The sequence below is a fragment of the Cryptomeria japonica genome, chromosome 7 (assembly GCF_030272615.1).
Source record: "Cryptomeria japonica chromosome 7, Sugi_1.0, whole genome shotgun sequence".
NCBI classification, from domain to species: Eukaryota; Viridiplantae; Streptophyta; class Pinopsida; order Cupressales; family Cupressaceae; genus Cryptomeria; species Cryptomeria japonica.
In genome coordinates, this window is record NC_081411.1 from 413,159,945 (window position 1) to 413,175,819 (window position 15,875).

The following is a 15,875-nucleotide window of genomic DNA, read 5'->3' on the forward strand; positions in this document are numbered from 1 at the left end:
AAACTAAAAACTAAAAACAAAAACAAATAACAACCATAATCAAATAATTTATATAACTATGTATATATATTATTATATTAAATATAAAATCAACTTATATATTAGGCACTTAAATAGTACATTATATTGTTGGCCCGTGATAGAGAAAAACTTGAGTTCCATACACACTTAAATAATATCACCTTGCATCTCTTCTAGCAAGATGATAGAAACCACCAATTAAATCCCAAAAAAAAAATTGTAAAAGACAAAAAAGAGACTAATATAAAATACAAAAAATAAACTATAAAAGAACCAAGAAAGTAAAAGGAAATACATATAAATACCAAGGAAGAAATTGATAAGATTTAAAACAAATATATATATATATATATATGCAAATAAGATATAAGAAAATAATATATAATTTTAATTAAATAAAAGAACAAAGGAAATAAGCAAGCAAAAGTCTATATATATATATATATACAATACAAATAAAATAAATAAATAAAAGATGTAATTGTAAACAAAAATAAATAAATAAAGTAAAACAATACAATATAATACAATAAAATACAATAGTATATATATATATATATATAAAGAAAAGAAAAGAAATAAAGGTGAAGAAAAACAATACAAATCAATAAATAAACAATTATATATTTAGTTGTATTGTTTTCTCTTTACCTTTATTTACTAAATATATAAAAACACACAAATGAGAAAAAACAAATAGTTCATAAATAAGCAAAAATACAATCTAAAAAATAAATGTTAAAATATGAATAAACAGAGAAAATTGAGACCGTAAATAAGAGAACCTCAAGAAAAGGGTAGAAGCCAATGAAAGGAAGAAACAAACAAAGCAAGGGCATGAAGAAAAAAGGAACAAGGAGTTTGGGGTGAGAAGAGAAAAAAAAGGACAGAGAAGACGAAGGGGCAAGGGGGAGAGGAGGGATTGGAAGGGGATCAAGTTGGGGGTTGATTGAGAAGGTTGTGGGTACACTGGTTATTGAGGAGGTCTAAATGTGTTGCCAGGTGTAGCTAAGATTCCAACAACTATCTCGATTAAGGTTAGAAGGGTGGCTAGCAATTTCAATAGCCTCCTTGAGTTTTCTCTTAAAATAGTTATTTTCCTTGATCAAAATTTGAGTCTCCTCCAGGGGGATGTGGTGTTTGGTCTTCGTGCAGTGTTTCCACCAAGGCAGATTTTAGGACTCGCTCATGTCTGATGTCCCCACAATGCTCTTTGGTTCTGGTTTCAATAGAGCAACCAATTTCACCAATGTACTATTCTACATATCTTGTTGGATAGGCCTTCAACATAAGGGAGAGAGGTAGTAGGTAAGGGGCAAGGGGAAGAGGAGGAGACAACTCCACGCTTGGTGGAGGCCCAAGACTTGGCATGTTTAGCGGCTCTAGCAATGTGCTTAGTTTTGTAGCCATTTAATTTAAAGACTTGGGTAAGATGAGTGATTTCTTCATCAATATTTTCATCATCACAAAGCAAAAAGGCTCGAGGCCAAGGATTTGAGGACCCTAGTTTTTTGAGCTGGGTGGTGGTGAGAGGAAGAGTTAAGGTAGAGGTCAATATGGGTCGCCTTACAAAAAAACCCGATGAGCTAAGGAGATGTCATCTTTTTTCATAAGTAAACTGTTGAGGAAGGGGAGTTCATTATTGGTTTCTATTTCTTTGGTGAAAGAGATGCAGGGTGATATATTATTTAACTGCGTATGGAACTCTCAAGTTTCTCTTGACCGTGAAGCCAACAATATAATATACTACTTAAGTGCCTAATATAAAAGTTTTTATATATAATATAATAATATATATACATAGTTATATAATTTATTCATTCTAATTGTTATTTATTTTTGTTTTGAGTTTTGAGTTTTTCTCTCATCCTCCCTTTTCTATATTCTAAGTCCTAGAATATTCCACCCTGCCTCTATTTATTTTCACGAATATGCAGCTATCCTTGCAATTCTGGTCTCCCTCTATTTATTTCAATCTAATGACGGATCATGTAATATGAACCAAAGGTTGACGATGAAACTATTTCTGACACAGTTTAAAACTAAAAGTGACCAAAGTGACCAAATCCAACAGAGACCTGTTTAATCTAATGAAAACAATAGAAAATGTTGAGCACAAGTCACAATTATATGTTGCTTCTCCTTCATGGGTGCGGAGCAACAATAAATATTGAATGTTTTTATTGCTGTTCACTAAAGAAGTTCAGATTCTATGCCACGCTCTCTTCACCATGCTTTGCTTCTGAGATCTCTATACCTTCAAGTGTTGGGTGTGTTATCCACGCACATTAAACACTATTCTACCACAGAATACTTTCAATTTCCTCTGACTTTCACTTTCCTCTGCTTTGTACGCTGCACAAGCAAAGGTCTCCTCTGAGTTTTCATCACTCCATTCTCGAGGCATTTAAGACTTATTATCTAATGCTCTGATACTATATTAAAAAATGGAAGAGCATTTACATTTGCACAGAAAACACTCGAAATAATCACTATATCGTTGAGTTCATTGGAGAATATCATCATATAAAGACTTTCAAATATAACTTCCCAAACTACCATCTAATGGGAAAGTAACTAGTTATTTAATAACAAAAATATACAAAACACTTACATTAATGTGAACCTTAATATACAAATCATTTATATGTTGTTTTTAAAATTAAATTCCAAATGATTATGAGCTCCAATTAAATTATTAAAAATGGCATGTACCTTGGAAGTCTAGCGAATCTCATCTTGCAGTTTTCTGTATTTTCTGATATCTCTTATAGCATACTCTGCAATCTCAAGAGAGCTATCGCAGAAGTTGCAATCAATGACAGTAAGATAATTTCTCAAAATTGGAAAGCCATTCCAGGAAGGCTCACCTGCACATAACCATGTTAAAGACGTTAGACAGTAATTCATTTGAAAAGGATTTAAAGAAATCTAGGAAATCTTATGAAAACAAATTCAATGTCCCTATGAAACAATCATTCATTCTCAATACGGATTTGAATTGGAATCCTTTTGATTCCAGCAAGCATAACACGGTTTAGTGTCTATTTGAACTATAGTCTATACCACATAAACATGTTAAAGACAGTCATTGGAAAAGGATTTCAAGAAATCTTATGAAAACAAATTCAATGTCCCTAAGAAACAATAGTTCACTCTCAATACATGTTGATTCCAACAACCATAACACAGTTTAGTCTTGATTTGAACTATAGTCTAGACCACACCAAGACAAATCTTAGGGATTAGCATAAGCAACCTAGACTGACCGCACAAAAATATAAGTTCTGGCTAAGAACAGTGCTCTGCCAAGACAATTCTCAGGGATTAGCCTAGCTCAATTATGATTTGGGCCATCAAACAAAGACATGTATACACGTAAGCAACCAAAGCTGGTACTGGATAAAACTTAAGGAACTAGCTTCAGGTCAAGAACTGTAGCCTGCCAAAATGAACTTAAGGAACTAGCTTCAGGTTAAGAACGGTAGCCTGCCAAAATGAACTGTAGGAAGGTTATCCTAGCTGTGTCAAAGACAAATGACACATTAGCCTACCAAAATCGTTTTGGCTTGGAACAGTGGCCTGCAAGTTGAATCGTAAGCAGTTACCGTAGCTCAATCTTGATTTGGGGCATCATCTAAAGACAAAACTTAAGCAACTAGGTTCTCGTTAAAAACAGTAGCCTGCCAAAATTAACTGTAAATTAACAAGGATGACAGTGTTTGCCTTTAAAAGTTCAGTGCCCCTTACTGTTTATCATTGTAGACAGGATCCATTATAAGTTGGGCTATTAATTCATTTCCAGAAATAAAAGAGATGAGATGATTCCTGATTTCAGTCAAACTTCAACCAAAAAGAATCTGCAAATAACTGATGATCTGGTTCACAGAAGTGGCTTAGTCTATGATACTGGCCCTAATGAAGGAAATGTTGGCTCCTTAAATTGAGAGAGCTTGAAGAAAACAATGAAATTTTGTTGTCTTGTGAGCAATGTGGTTTTCCAAACAGTAAAATTATATGTATTAGTTAATAATTTTGTGTTGTCTTTACAGTCAGTTATTGCGACTTGACTACATAATCTAGCTTCACATGCCTACATCAGTTTTTATGTATGTTTTCATTTTGGTGGGTAAAAGGATTTGATTGATTAGAAGCTCACAACCATGCATTACATGTTGAATAAACAAAACTTTACCAAATAAAATTTCATCCTGCCTGCACTCATTTAAAATGCATAAAATAACTATTATGTAGTCCAGGTGTAGGCGGATTGGCATGGTTGGTGTAGTCCCAATCTTGATCATAGAGTTGAGAAGTGAAAAAAACAAATCACATGGGAAGCTTCATATGCCATATGGGCATTTGGCTTGACTGAAATGTTCTACGGCCGCTGGGGGTGGGGAGACGGGGACAAAGGGCCTGAGTTTCAGGGACAACTTTCGGGGACGTGGGCCTTCGGGGGAGGAGACACGTCCCCGTGGAACACTCTACCTAAAATACAAGTTCTTGTACATTACTTTTGAAGAAAAAGCTAAAAAATTAACCATATCCATCTTCATCATCCATATATGTCTGTTCTTCCAGATCGAAGTACCCTTGAAAAAGAGAATATCTTTAAATGATGGGATCTCGTATCAAATGCCATCCACCATTCAGCTGTACAAAAAAATTCATAAGGGAAGCCTCATATACCAAATTGGCATTTGGCTTGACTGTGACCTAAAATGCAAGTTTGCGTACATTAATTTGGAGGAAAAACCTAAAAAATGAACAGTGTCCATCTTCACCATCACTATCGGTCCATTCTTCCATATATACTTAAAGAAATAGCTACTAATCAAATCTCAGTCACACTCAGTCTGTCTAATTAAACAAACATACTGATTATATATCACTGAACATTACTGATATATGTAACAAAATGCCTTCATCACAGGAACTCCAATGAGTGCCTTTGGACCAATTCATTTGAAAAGCAGTGTCATCATATTTGATGCAGGAAAATAAGAGATGAATTGATCTCTGCAGGTGGTAATCATCTTTATTTTAACTTACTAAAGGGTAATTATATTTAGAACTTACTAGAATGGTAATTATATTTAATATACAAATTATATGGCATTGAAATTATATTTAATAAACTAGTTATATGGCATTGAAATTATATTTAATATACTAATTATATGGCATTGAAAATCAGTCACAAGTGTAAAATTGGCATACTAGAACATTTTCTGTTGCACCCCACTAACTCCAGTGAGTTGCTTTGGACAAGTACAACTGAAATGTTTTCATATTTGAAGCAAGAAAATGAAACTAAAATTGATCTTAGCAGATGGTAACCATCTTTCTATTAGAATTGGGAATCATTCGAAAAATGGGTGTTGAACCCTCCCATAGCTATTGCATTCCAAGCCCTAAAAATGGTTCTTCCCTAGGTTCGAGGATTTGTTATGCTGATGCTGGTGTTGTGGCTCCAATCAACACAAGCTGTGTTTATTCATTAGATCTGGCAGCTTCAATCTGTTTTGCCTCTGCTAGCATGATGACTGTTCTGTCTTTGTTGCAGACCAGGTCTCTGTTGGTGAAAACCATTTCACATCCCTCTCTGTCGGCTGCTGTCAATAAAAATTTCTAACTCTGACTACCATCCCAGCTATCGAATACCCAAGGTGGCAAAGTAATCCCTCTTGGCAATTGGTGTTTTGGCCTTCTGGTAATAGAAATTTCTACCTCTGATTTACATCTGTACTGTACATGGTAGTTTAGCAGTTGGTGCCAAGGTTAAAAGTGGGTGGCCAACTAGGCTAAAGGTGGTGGGGAAAAAAAATTAAGTTTCTTTCTTCTCCTAAGGAGTCTTTTGCTTCAGTTGTTGAGGGGTTGAGAGTTGCAGCATCTACTTCTGTAGATGTTTCTTTTGAACTATTCAGAGATAATTCTAAGCTTTTCAGGTAGAAGACTTGCAAGGGGGCTTGTTGTGTCAAATATGTGGAACTAATCGCTTTTGGCCTATGTCTCTCATATGAAAATATGGATTGCCAAGTAAATAGAGGCCTCTAATGGAGAACAATGTAGATATTTAACCCTACGCAGGGATTTTTTTTCTTGGGAAATCCCTTGGGAGAGATTTATGGCAAATCATATGGAAAATTCTGCTTTCACCAATACCATTTTTTCTTGTATTCAAGTTGACTTGGATATTTCAAAAGATTTCCCAGTTCAGATCACACTACTATAGGACAATCATATATGGTTGGGATAGAGATTTGAGGATAGCTTGTGATTATGTGAGAAGAATACTCTACTAATGAAACTGCAGTATCCAGACTCCAACCCTTTGACATAGTCGTTCAAAGAGGTGCTAATAGGTGCAGGGCTTTGCGTCGAGAGATTTAGATCAATTGCTATAGAATCTTTTGCTTTCACCCATACCACTTTGCTTGTATTCAGGTTGAGATGGATACTTTGAAAGAACAGCCACCTGAAGTTGGGCTTAAAGTGAAGTACTCAATATGGTCACCTAACGGTCATTTTCATGTCGCATCATACAAGTTGTAACCACAAATCTCCTGAGAGAACTGAAACCCCTTCATTTAACTATACTGGATTCTTTAGGTGAATCATCTTAGATGCCCTATGCCTCTAGTTTGTTTGTTCCTTTAGCTCTTCAGCAACTTATGAAGCTAGATTAAACCCTCTATGATATGCCTCTACTTTGTTCCTTTGGCTCTTCAGTAATCTTATAAAGCTAGATTAAACCTTCTATGGTGCCACACGAGAAGCAAGTTTTGAATGGCATTTCAGAGACTAAAGATATTCCTTTAGCATCTTCAATGGTACTGTTGCAGGTTGATAGCTCACCTCTTGCGGATGTTTGTACTAACATCCTCCCTAGCTCTCTCTCAATTGGATAATGTTTCAAGTGCTCATGTTTGTTGTGACGTATTCACACATCGCCCCATTGCAAATGGGGACCCCTACTTTTTTGCTTTCTGGGGTTTGCTTTCTAGGTTTTTAGGGTTTGTCTGTTAGCCTTTGCATGCTGAGTATTGCCAGAGGGATCACTAGGATGGCAGGCTCTGCTTGAGCCAGGGTGAGTCCACGGGGCCCCAGAATTAGGGTTTCTTTGAGAGTCTTCCTTAGGGCCTGGTTTTGCTCTTGTTGCTAATTGTGTCTTGCTTGGTGAGTGAGTATCATCCTTGAAGGTCTGAGCTAGGTCAAGTTGGTGAGTGATGAAGTCTGGAATGTCATCCTGATCTTCAAATGCCCTGAAATTTGGCTAAGTCTGGAATGTCTTCCTGATCCTGAAATTTGACTAAGTCTAGAAAACTGAAGAATCCTCCAAAAACTTGATTTTGCATTATAACTCCTGGAGGTCCGAAACCACTCTCAAACATCCTGACAGTTTATATGGAATATAACTTAAAGTATAAGTTCTTTCTTCTTTCTTATACTTAAATGTTATATTGCATACATGAATCCTAACGGAGAGACCAAAATGTCAAATTTCGCTCTTGACCCTTCCAAAGGGTCCAAAGCGAAATTCTTCATAAGACATTCTACATTGCCCAAAGTCATGAACTAGCTCATTCCCAAGCATTTGTGAAGGCAAAACACTTATTTGGAATGAAGAAATGCGAAAATGAAGTCAGGATTTGAGCCCAAGGATGATTTTCGCTCCTGACCCTTCCAAAGGGCGAAAATCCTTATAAACCTCATTTTCTCCCTTGTTTAGACCAACATTCTAGTTTTGAAGTGATGGAATGTGAAAATGTGAAGGATTTTGGCCTAGATCATGATTTTCGCTCCTGACCCTTCCAAAGGGTCCAGAGCGAAAATCCTTGTAAACCTCATTTTCTCCCTTGTTTAGACCAACATTCTAGTTTTGAAGTGATGGAATGTGAAAATGTGAAGGATTTTGGCCTAGATCATGATTTTCACTCTTGACCCTTCCAAAGGGTCCAAAGCGAAAATCCTTGCAAACCTCATTTTCTTCCTTGGTTTGGTTAACTTTTGGTGTTCTTGCCTTGAAAGGTGGTTGGACACATGAAAAAATGAAGATTTTTTGCCTAAAGGATGAATTTCGCTCCTGACCCTTCCAAAGGGTCCAAAGCGAAATCCTTATTTTGACCCTCTATTTTACCTTGAGCACTAGAAGGACCTTGTTTTGAGCTTATTTGGTGGTGGATTGCCTTGATTATGGTGAAAGGAAGTCAAATTGATCAAGTTTGAAGGCGAATGAGATGAAAGAAAGTGAGAAACTAGCCAAGAGTAGGGATTTCGCTCCTGACCCTTCCAAAGGGTCCAGAGCGAAAATCCCCTCAAACCTCAATTTCTCACTTGTCAAGACCAAATTCCTAGTTTCTAAGGCATGTATGGAAGTGTTTGACATGTTTTTGCCTAAGGGAATGACTAGAGGTGGAGGAAATGGAGGATTTTAGCCTAGAAATTGAATTTTGCTCTTGACCCTTCCAAAGGGTCCAAAGCAAAATTCTTGAAAACACTCATTTTTCCCTGAGACAAGATCAGGACCTTGGTAGAGATGCAAGAAGAATGGTCTATGTTTGCCTCCCAAGGAAGATTGGAGTTGAAAAAAATGAACAATCAAGCCTAAGACATGATTTTCGCTCCTGACCCTTCCAAAGGGTCCAGAGCGAAAATCTCAATAAACCTCATTTTCTTCCTTGTTTGATCAAATTTTTAATATCCAAAGCATGTTGAAGGGAAGAATGGACATGTTTTGCCTTTAGGAATGTTTGAAAGCGATGAAAGGTGAAGATTTTGTCCTAGAAAAGGAAATTCGCTCCTGACCCTTCCAGAGGGTCCAGAGCGAAATTCCTAAAATCCACCTTTTCCTTTCATTTTGTGTCAAGCTAAGCATGGATAAAGATGAATAGAGCTTAGAAGGATCCCTAGGCATTCCTTGGAGTTGACTTTTTGCCATCAACAATGATGATTTTGAGCTAGGACATGAATTTCGCTCCTGACCCTTCCAAAGGGTTCAGAGCGAAATCCAAATGGGTCATGTCCTTGGCCATGGTCTTGAGCGAATTTCTCCTTCCAGGCCTTCTTGGGGGTTAAACAAGTGTTGTCTTCATGAGGAAGGAGTCCAAAGGTGAGAATCATGGCATAGCAAGGGAAGAAGGAGATGGAATTGTGTCCTAATCTTGAATTTCGCTCCTGACCCTTCTAGAGGGTCCAGAGCGAAATTCCCCAAAACCACCCTTTTTTCTCAATTTTATGCGAAGTCAAGTGTGGGTCAGGATGGGGTAAGATTGGAGAAGTCCTTGAGAAAAACTTTGAGTTGCTAGTGATCCATGAACGTGAAGGAATTGAGCCAAATCAAGAATTTCGCTCCTGACCCTTCCAAAGTATCCAGAGCGAAATTCCTAGGATCACCTATTTTCCTTGCAAATCAAGTTAAGTTTTTTGGTTTTTATGGCCTAGATAGGAGTGAGGCGATGTATCCTTGGTCTTGGAGGTGGATTGGAGTTGAGAGAATGAGAAAATAAGCTCAAAACATGAATTTTGCTCCTGACCCTTCCAAAGGGTCCAGAGCAAAATTCCTAAAAAACCACCTATTCCTTTCATATTTGTGCCAAGCCAGGCCTAGACCAAGGTGATAGAAGCCTTTGAGATTGCCCTTGAATGGATTGTTGTCTCCAAAAATGATGATTTTGGGCTAGAAGAAGAAATTCGCTCCGACCCTTCCAAAGGGTCCAGAGCGAAATTCTTCAAATCCACCATTTTTTCCTTGGATCAAATCAAACTTTTGGTTTTTATGGCGTGGATGGGAGTGAGAAGGTGTGTCCCTGCCTTTTGAAGTTGATTGAGGTTGAGAGGATGGAGAAATAAGCTCAAAACAAGATTTTCGCTCCTAACTCTTCCAAAGGGTCCAAAGCGAAAACCCTAGAATCCATCTTATCCTTCAAATTTTGTGCTAAGTCAGGACTAGACCAAGGTAAGAAAAGCCCTTAGATTGCCTTTGAATGATTTTTGATCACCAAAAATGCAAGTTTTGAGCTAAAACATGAATTTCGCTCCTGACCCTTCCAAAGGGTCCAGAGCGAAATTCTAGATAGGTCCTGTCCCTGGCTAGGATTTTGAGCGAATTTTCCTTTTCAAGCATTTTTAGGATCAAGCAAATGTTACCAGGTTGAGAAATGGATTCAAATGAAGGAGTCTAGAGGAAACAAAGTGAAAAGAATGGAGCTAGGTAGGAGAAGACAAGCAAAACATGAATTTCGCTCCTGACCCTTCCAAAGGGTCCAGAGCGAAATTCTTCAAACCACCTATTTTCTCCTTGTGTGAAGCCAAAACTTTGATTCCTATGGCATGGTCGAAGGTGGAGTGAGATATTCTTGCCTTGTAAGGTGAATTGGAATGAAGAAAATGAAGGATCAAATCTAAAACTTGAATTTCGCTCCTGACCCTTCCAAAGGGTCCAGAGCGAAATTCTCAATTTCACCTAACTTGCTCATGATAAAGGTCAAAGCATGGATCCCTAGGCTTTGGAGGAAGGAAAGCTATCATATGTTTGCCTTGGGAGGAATTTTGGAGTAAACAAGTGATAGAATTATCCTGGAATGCAAAATTCACTCCTGACCCTTCCAAAGGGTCCAGGGCGAAATTCTTATAGGGCCTATCCTTGGGAAGGATTTTGAGCGAACTTTATTTTGAAGTCTTCTTGTTGATGATTTAAGGTGGAAAATGCTTTGTTGAAATGAACATGTCATATGTACTTAATCACCTTTTGGTTTATTTTGCAGATGGAGAAAACCAAGCCAAGGCAAGGACGACTACTTCCAGTCCAGCATCATCAAGGACGACCACTTCCTGTCCATCATCGTCAAGGACGTTCCACAGGCAAAAGGGAAGACTCAAGGTGTTCAAGGAATTTCCAACTACCTCCAGAACCTTCACTTTGCCACACTAAGAAACCACAAGATGACAATGAAAGGCGTTGCCAGCATTTCAAGGAAAGGTACACCACCCATCCATCACGTCAAAGACAGAGGAGAATCAAATAAAGTCAGTGCAAGGGTCCGTTGAAGAAGCAGATAGTCTCAGAAGAGTTAATCAAAGTTAGCTTCTCAGCATCATCGAATTCAACATCAACTAAGTTACAAGAGTCAGACAAGGTGGCATCTCAGTCATCATTCCTCTAGTTGGATTGGTCCCCCTCAGTGTGTCCAGATTCAATGTACCTGACTCATCGGGGACGACACAAACTTCGAGGCACCTACCCCTGCTTCCTATTGGTCCTCACCCTTGGAATGTAATTTTCTAAATGGCTAAGGAAGTTTGTTGTAACAAACCCTAATTAGGGTTTCTATCTTGTAATCCTAGCCATTGATTCTAAATCAATCAGAGCTGTCTATTTGTAAAGGGTTTCTCTATATAAACCCTGGCTCCTCACTTGTAAAGGTTAATAGTGGGTTGATAGAGAGTAGCTAGTTAATAGTTAATAGTTGGTTGATAGAGAATAGATAATAGTGAATAGTCAGAGAATAGGAAATAGTTAGAGTAGAGTAGAAAGAGAAGGCAAAGATTGTTGCCAAGATGTTGTTGTAAAGGACTTGTAAACTTCATTGAAGAAATGGTGAATTCTATGGGTCGATTCAACAATTTGCATGGTCTCTATACTTCTCAAATTTGATTTCATGTTATTAGACGAGTGGAAGAAATGTGTATGATCGATGGTGAAATATGTATATCCATACTACTAGCAGTTTGTTGATTGCAAACTTGCCTTGTGCAGTCAACTAGAATCATTCAGCTTAAGCTTAACTTCAATTGTCGCTTCTTCATTGATATGCATCAGCCTGATGGTGTCCATGCTTGTAGCGGTGATCTGAACATCATAAAGCTTTCCTCAGAAGATTGCACTAACCTTGTGGAGATGGTCCTGGGATGTCAAAGCAAGACTTAGTTAGAATTTCATCAAAGGTCATTCATTGCTCTTACATTCTTAGTATTAGAAATAGATCCTGTTTCAACCTTTCTCCTTTTTCCTTTTTTTTTTTCAAAATCAACGGCCAGTAAAATCTCACGTTCCAACAATATCCAAAGCAAATCAGACGTTCAGGCAATCAAACGTAAGTCCCCTTATGATTCCAGCAAAATCACATCATACCAAGAGAAGCTTATCCACACGTAGAGAGCCTACATACAAGAACCTTGGAGTTGCCTCGATTGATCCTTCGGCGAAATCTTCAACAGTCGGGAAACTTTGTTCAAGAGAGGATAAGGTACCTTTAGGTATTTTATTTTGTGTTTGGTCGTGTACAAAAGACACATCAACAATGTTCCAACTGAATGTGATGTTGTGAAAGTCACTAATATTTGTACCACTTGTCGATGCTACAGTAGGGGTGGATGGGGACTTTATTTTGGAATCCAATTGAAAATCTGGGTCTTCTAAGAAAGATCCCAAAGCCAATTGGTTAGCTAGGAGTTGAACCTATGTCTTAGCTGGGTGGATTATGGTATTTTTCTTAGCTTCAATTTGTTTCAAATTGGCTTAAAGCCTTTATTATAGTGTTTTCTTTACAGGCGTGGATCCCTGTAGAAACCACATCTTAATGATCGAAAACGAAGAAAATGAAAGGCAGCTGTAAAATGGCATCTGCCCATACCCAAGGAATTCGGACGGACCAATTCAAATCGGCATGGTTAGAGACTTTTTGCCTAACTCAACCTTCATCTAACCCAGGGGTCTTATCAGGCACTCGTGGCTTTACCCTTCGTTATCTCCTTAACCCTTGCACAAGAGTTTACCCCTTGGGTAAAAGCTTTGTCCAATGGATAACCCTAACCTAACCTCAATTTTACCTCCTAAAGTAACCATCATGTCTTCTCAAGCATTTAATGCTTCTTAAATCTCCTCTCGAGCAATCTCTTGTTGACAATTGTCACCATTTCACTGATGAGAATTGTAAGCGTGGATTGATAACTTTGAATCATGACCCTTCATAAGATTATCCAGTCTTGACCATACATTGCCCTGTTTTTCCTATAAATAGAGCCCTCATTTTATCATTTTCATATCCAAGTTTCATGCATCTAACTTATAGTCATTTTGCTAATGATATTCAAGTTTCATGCATATAGTCATTTTAATCAAGCATTAGCCTCTCTTTGAATAGAAATCATCTTAAATAGACATTTTAAGAGGCATTTCCATTATCATAGAACATTCATGTTAGATTAGTATATCATGTTAGGATAGTTTTTACTAACCCTTTATCTTATCATCATATTCCATGCTAGTTTAAATCATATTAGATTTAATATCATGCATAACTAGGAATGCATTTTTAATATCATGCATAACTAGGAATGCATTCTATTAAATTCATCAATATCACTCGTTCTCGGAGTTGTCATTCCTAAGTCACTTTGCTCAGTGATTTGAGAGCAAAGATATTGACTTGGGGGATCCTCTGAGATAGAGAACAATGGAACATCCCTTGGGAAGTTGAGCTATTCAACATAGCTCCATAACTTGCACCAAGAGTCCCATTGGTGTGTGGACTTGCCTAGATACCGAAATTTTCGTTTTCTTGAACCACATTTCCCACACACAAAGAGTACTATAATTCTTGTCTTTTTTTGGTATCTTCAAATTTTAAGTGCATGAAAAATTCCCCATCCAAGTTCACATTTAGCTGATTTCAAAAAAAAAGTGGCCTCCTCCGAGTTCACATTTAGCTAATTTCAAAAATAAAAAGTGGCCACTTTTGACCTCCTTTTGTGCACCATCTTGGTGCACATACCCCGAGGAAAACTTGGAACCAAGGACTTGGTGTTACTTCCAAAGCACCTCTATAGTTACATGTTCTAGTGGGGAGGAAAAGTATGAAGGGAATTGAAAGTTCTGAGATTCTAGGTGAGATGTAGAGTAAGAGAAATATAGCAAGAGAGACTTAGCACCATAGACTATGTGCCAAAAACCAAGATTTCTCCATGACTCAAGGCCTTTTGATGAGGAACAAGGAGAGGAATGGGATCATGGAAAGGAATGAGATATGCAATAGTGATAATCACAAGGGCGGAGATTAGGGTTTTGAGGGAATGGAAACTTCATACCCTATGTGAAGTAGACAAGTTCCACAAAAGCTTAAAAGGTTTCCTAGGTAAAACACACACAAACATGTTGGTACAAAGATAGGATTTTTCCATAAAGACATACCCAACATAAATTTTGCTAAGGAATTGATTGAGCATCCTTGGGAAATATTTAAAATAGGACATTTCAATTTAATATATACTTGATTTGTTATTAACTATGGGTGAAGGAGGACCACGATAACACAATGTAGTGTCATAAATTGTACACCTCCATTAGTGTGTCTGATTTCACACTCTCCTAGCACTCATTTTAGTATTTCCCTTTCCTCTATACATTATAGGACCTTTATTGTAATTAATTGATATTTAAATTAATATTATGGGTCTTATTCTATTACATTGTCACACTCTTACTCGGGCCCTTAATTCTACATATGCCCTTTATCATTTTATCTCGATTTATCCATAATTCTACCCCAATTTCAACTTCCAAGACACATTCTACATATCTGTAGTGTCATAAAATTTTGACCCCTGCAATTTTAACCACATTTGGGATCCTCACCTTGCCAACAGCATCATTCCTTAACCGTGACCTATTTTTGCATTTCCAACCCTTCTCTCTTTCTCCTTCATGTCTTGTATCTGCTCTAGACCTTGTCCGGGCCCCAAAATAGGGCAAGACAGGGGCGTGGCGCCCCTATCCCCACCCCTTAGGGTGGTCCTATTTTTGGTCTACCCGATCTCCTATGCATTTATTATCTTCGAGGTTTGTTATTCTTCTTTGTCGGCCTTCAGTGGTTAAAAGTTAATCCTTGAGGCATGTATAAAAAGATATTCAATACCCTCATTCATGTACGGATGGATAATGAAAAGGAAAATAAAGAGCATAAGGAGAAGATACAAGATTTCAAGGTCATCATCAAGTATTCAAGCATTCACGTCTTCTTCATTCATCCTTTGGAGCAACATTACAACATTCATTTACAAGCATGTGTGTGTGTGTGTTAAGGTTTTGTCATGTTACATGCCATTTCATACAACATTTGTGGTTACATTCAACAAGCAAAGCAATCATCATCAACAAGTTGTAGATCTACAAGGTATACATCTCCATTGTTTACATTCAAGCATTTGCAATTACTTTCTTTCAAGGTTGATTCCTCAACCGGGGTTTGACTGAGGCAAACCCCTATCCACAACCCCCCTTTCTTCTCTTTTTTTTTGTGTAGGTTGTAGGTGTGCAACTGTAATTGCAGGTTTGGGCTTCATTTGCAGAGATCAAAGAACTCTTTTTGTTACGCAGATTTTGTGGCGAACCATGTACATTCTCGCGACGGTCCCGACGACTTTTCTCCAAATTTGTAGGGTTGATCCATGTCAATTTAATTATCAAATTTGTCAGTCTTCGGTGGTTAAAAGTTAATCTTTGAGGCAGGTATAAAAAGGAATTCAATACCCTCATTCATGGACGGATGGATAACGAAAAGGCAAATAAAGAGCATAAGGAAAAGATCAAGATTTCAAGGTCATCATCAAGCATTCACATCTTCTTCATTCATCCATTGGAGCAACATTACAACATTCATTTACAAGCATGTGTGTGTGTGTGTTAGCATTTTGTCATGTTACATGCCACTTCATACAACATTTGTGGTTACATTCAAGAAGCAAAGCAATCATCATCAATAAGTTGTGGATCTACAAAGTATACATCTCTATTGTTTACATTCAAGCATTTGCAATTAATTTCTTTCAAGGTTGATTCCTCAACTGGGGTT

The 15,875-nt window shown here is 37.5% G+C and overlaps 1 protein-coding gene across 4 annotated transcripts in view; it reads right to left on the reverse strand.

Annotated features, from left to right (window-relative positions):
- Positions 1 to 669: 669 nt before the first annotated feature.
- LOC131033394 (uncharacterized) overlaps positions 670 to 15,875 on the reverse strand; it is a 63,854-nt gene continuing 48,648 nt past the window's right edge. For all 4 annotated transcript variants that reach the window (XM_057964621.2, XM_057964619.2, XM_057964620.2 and 1 more), the window contains 2 exons: positions 2,737 to 2,891; positions 670 to 2,376 (listed from right to left, as the gene is read on the reverse strand). The gene's annotated coding sequence lies outside the window, so the exon portion shown is untranslated. The remainder of the gene's footprint in view (positions 2,377 to 2,736; positions 2,892 to 15,875) is intronic.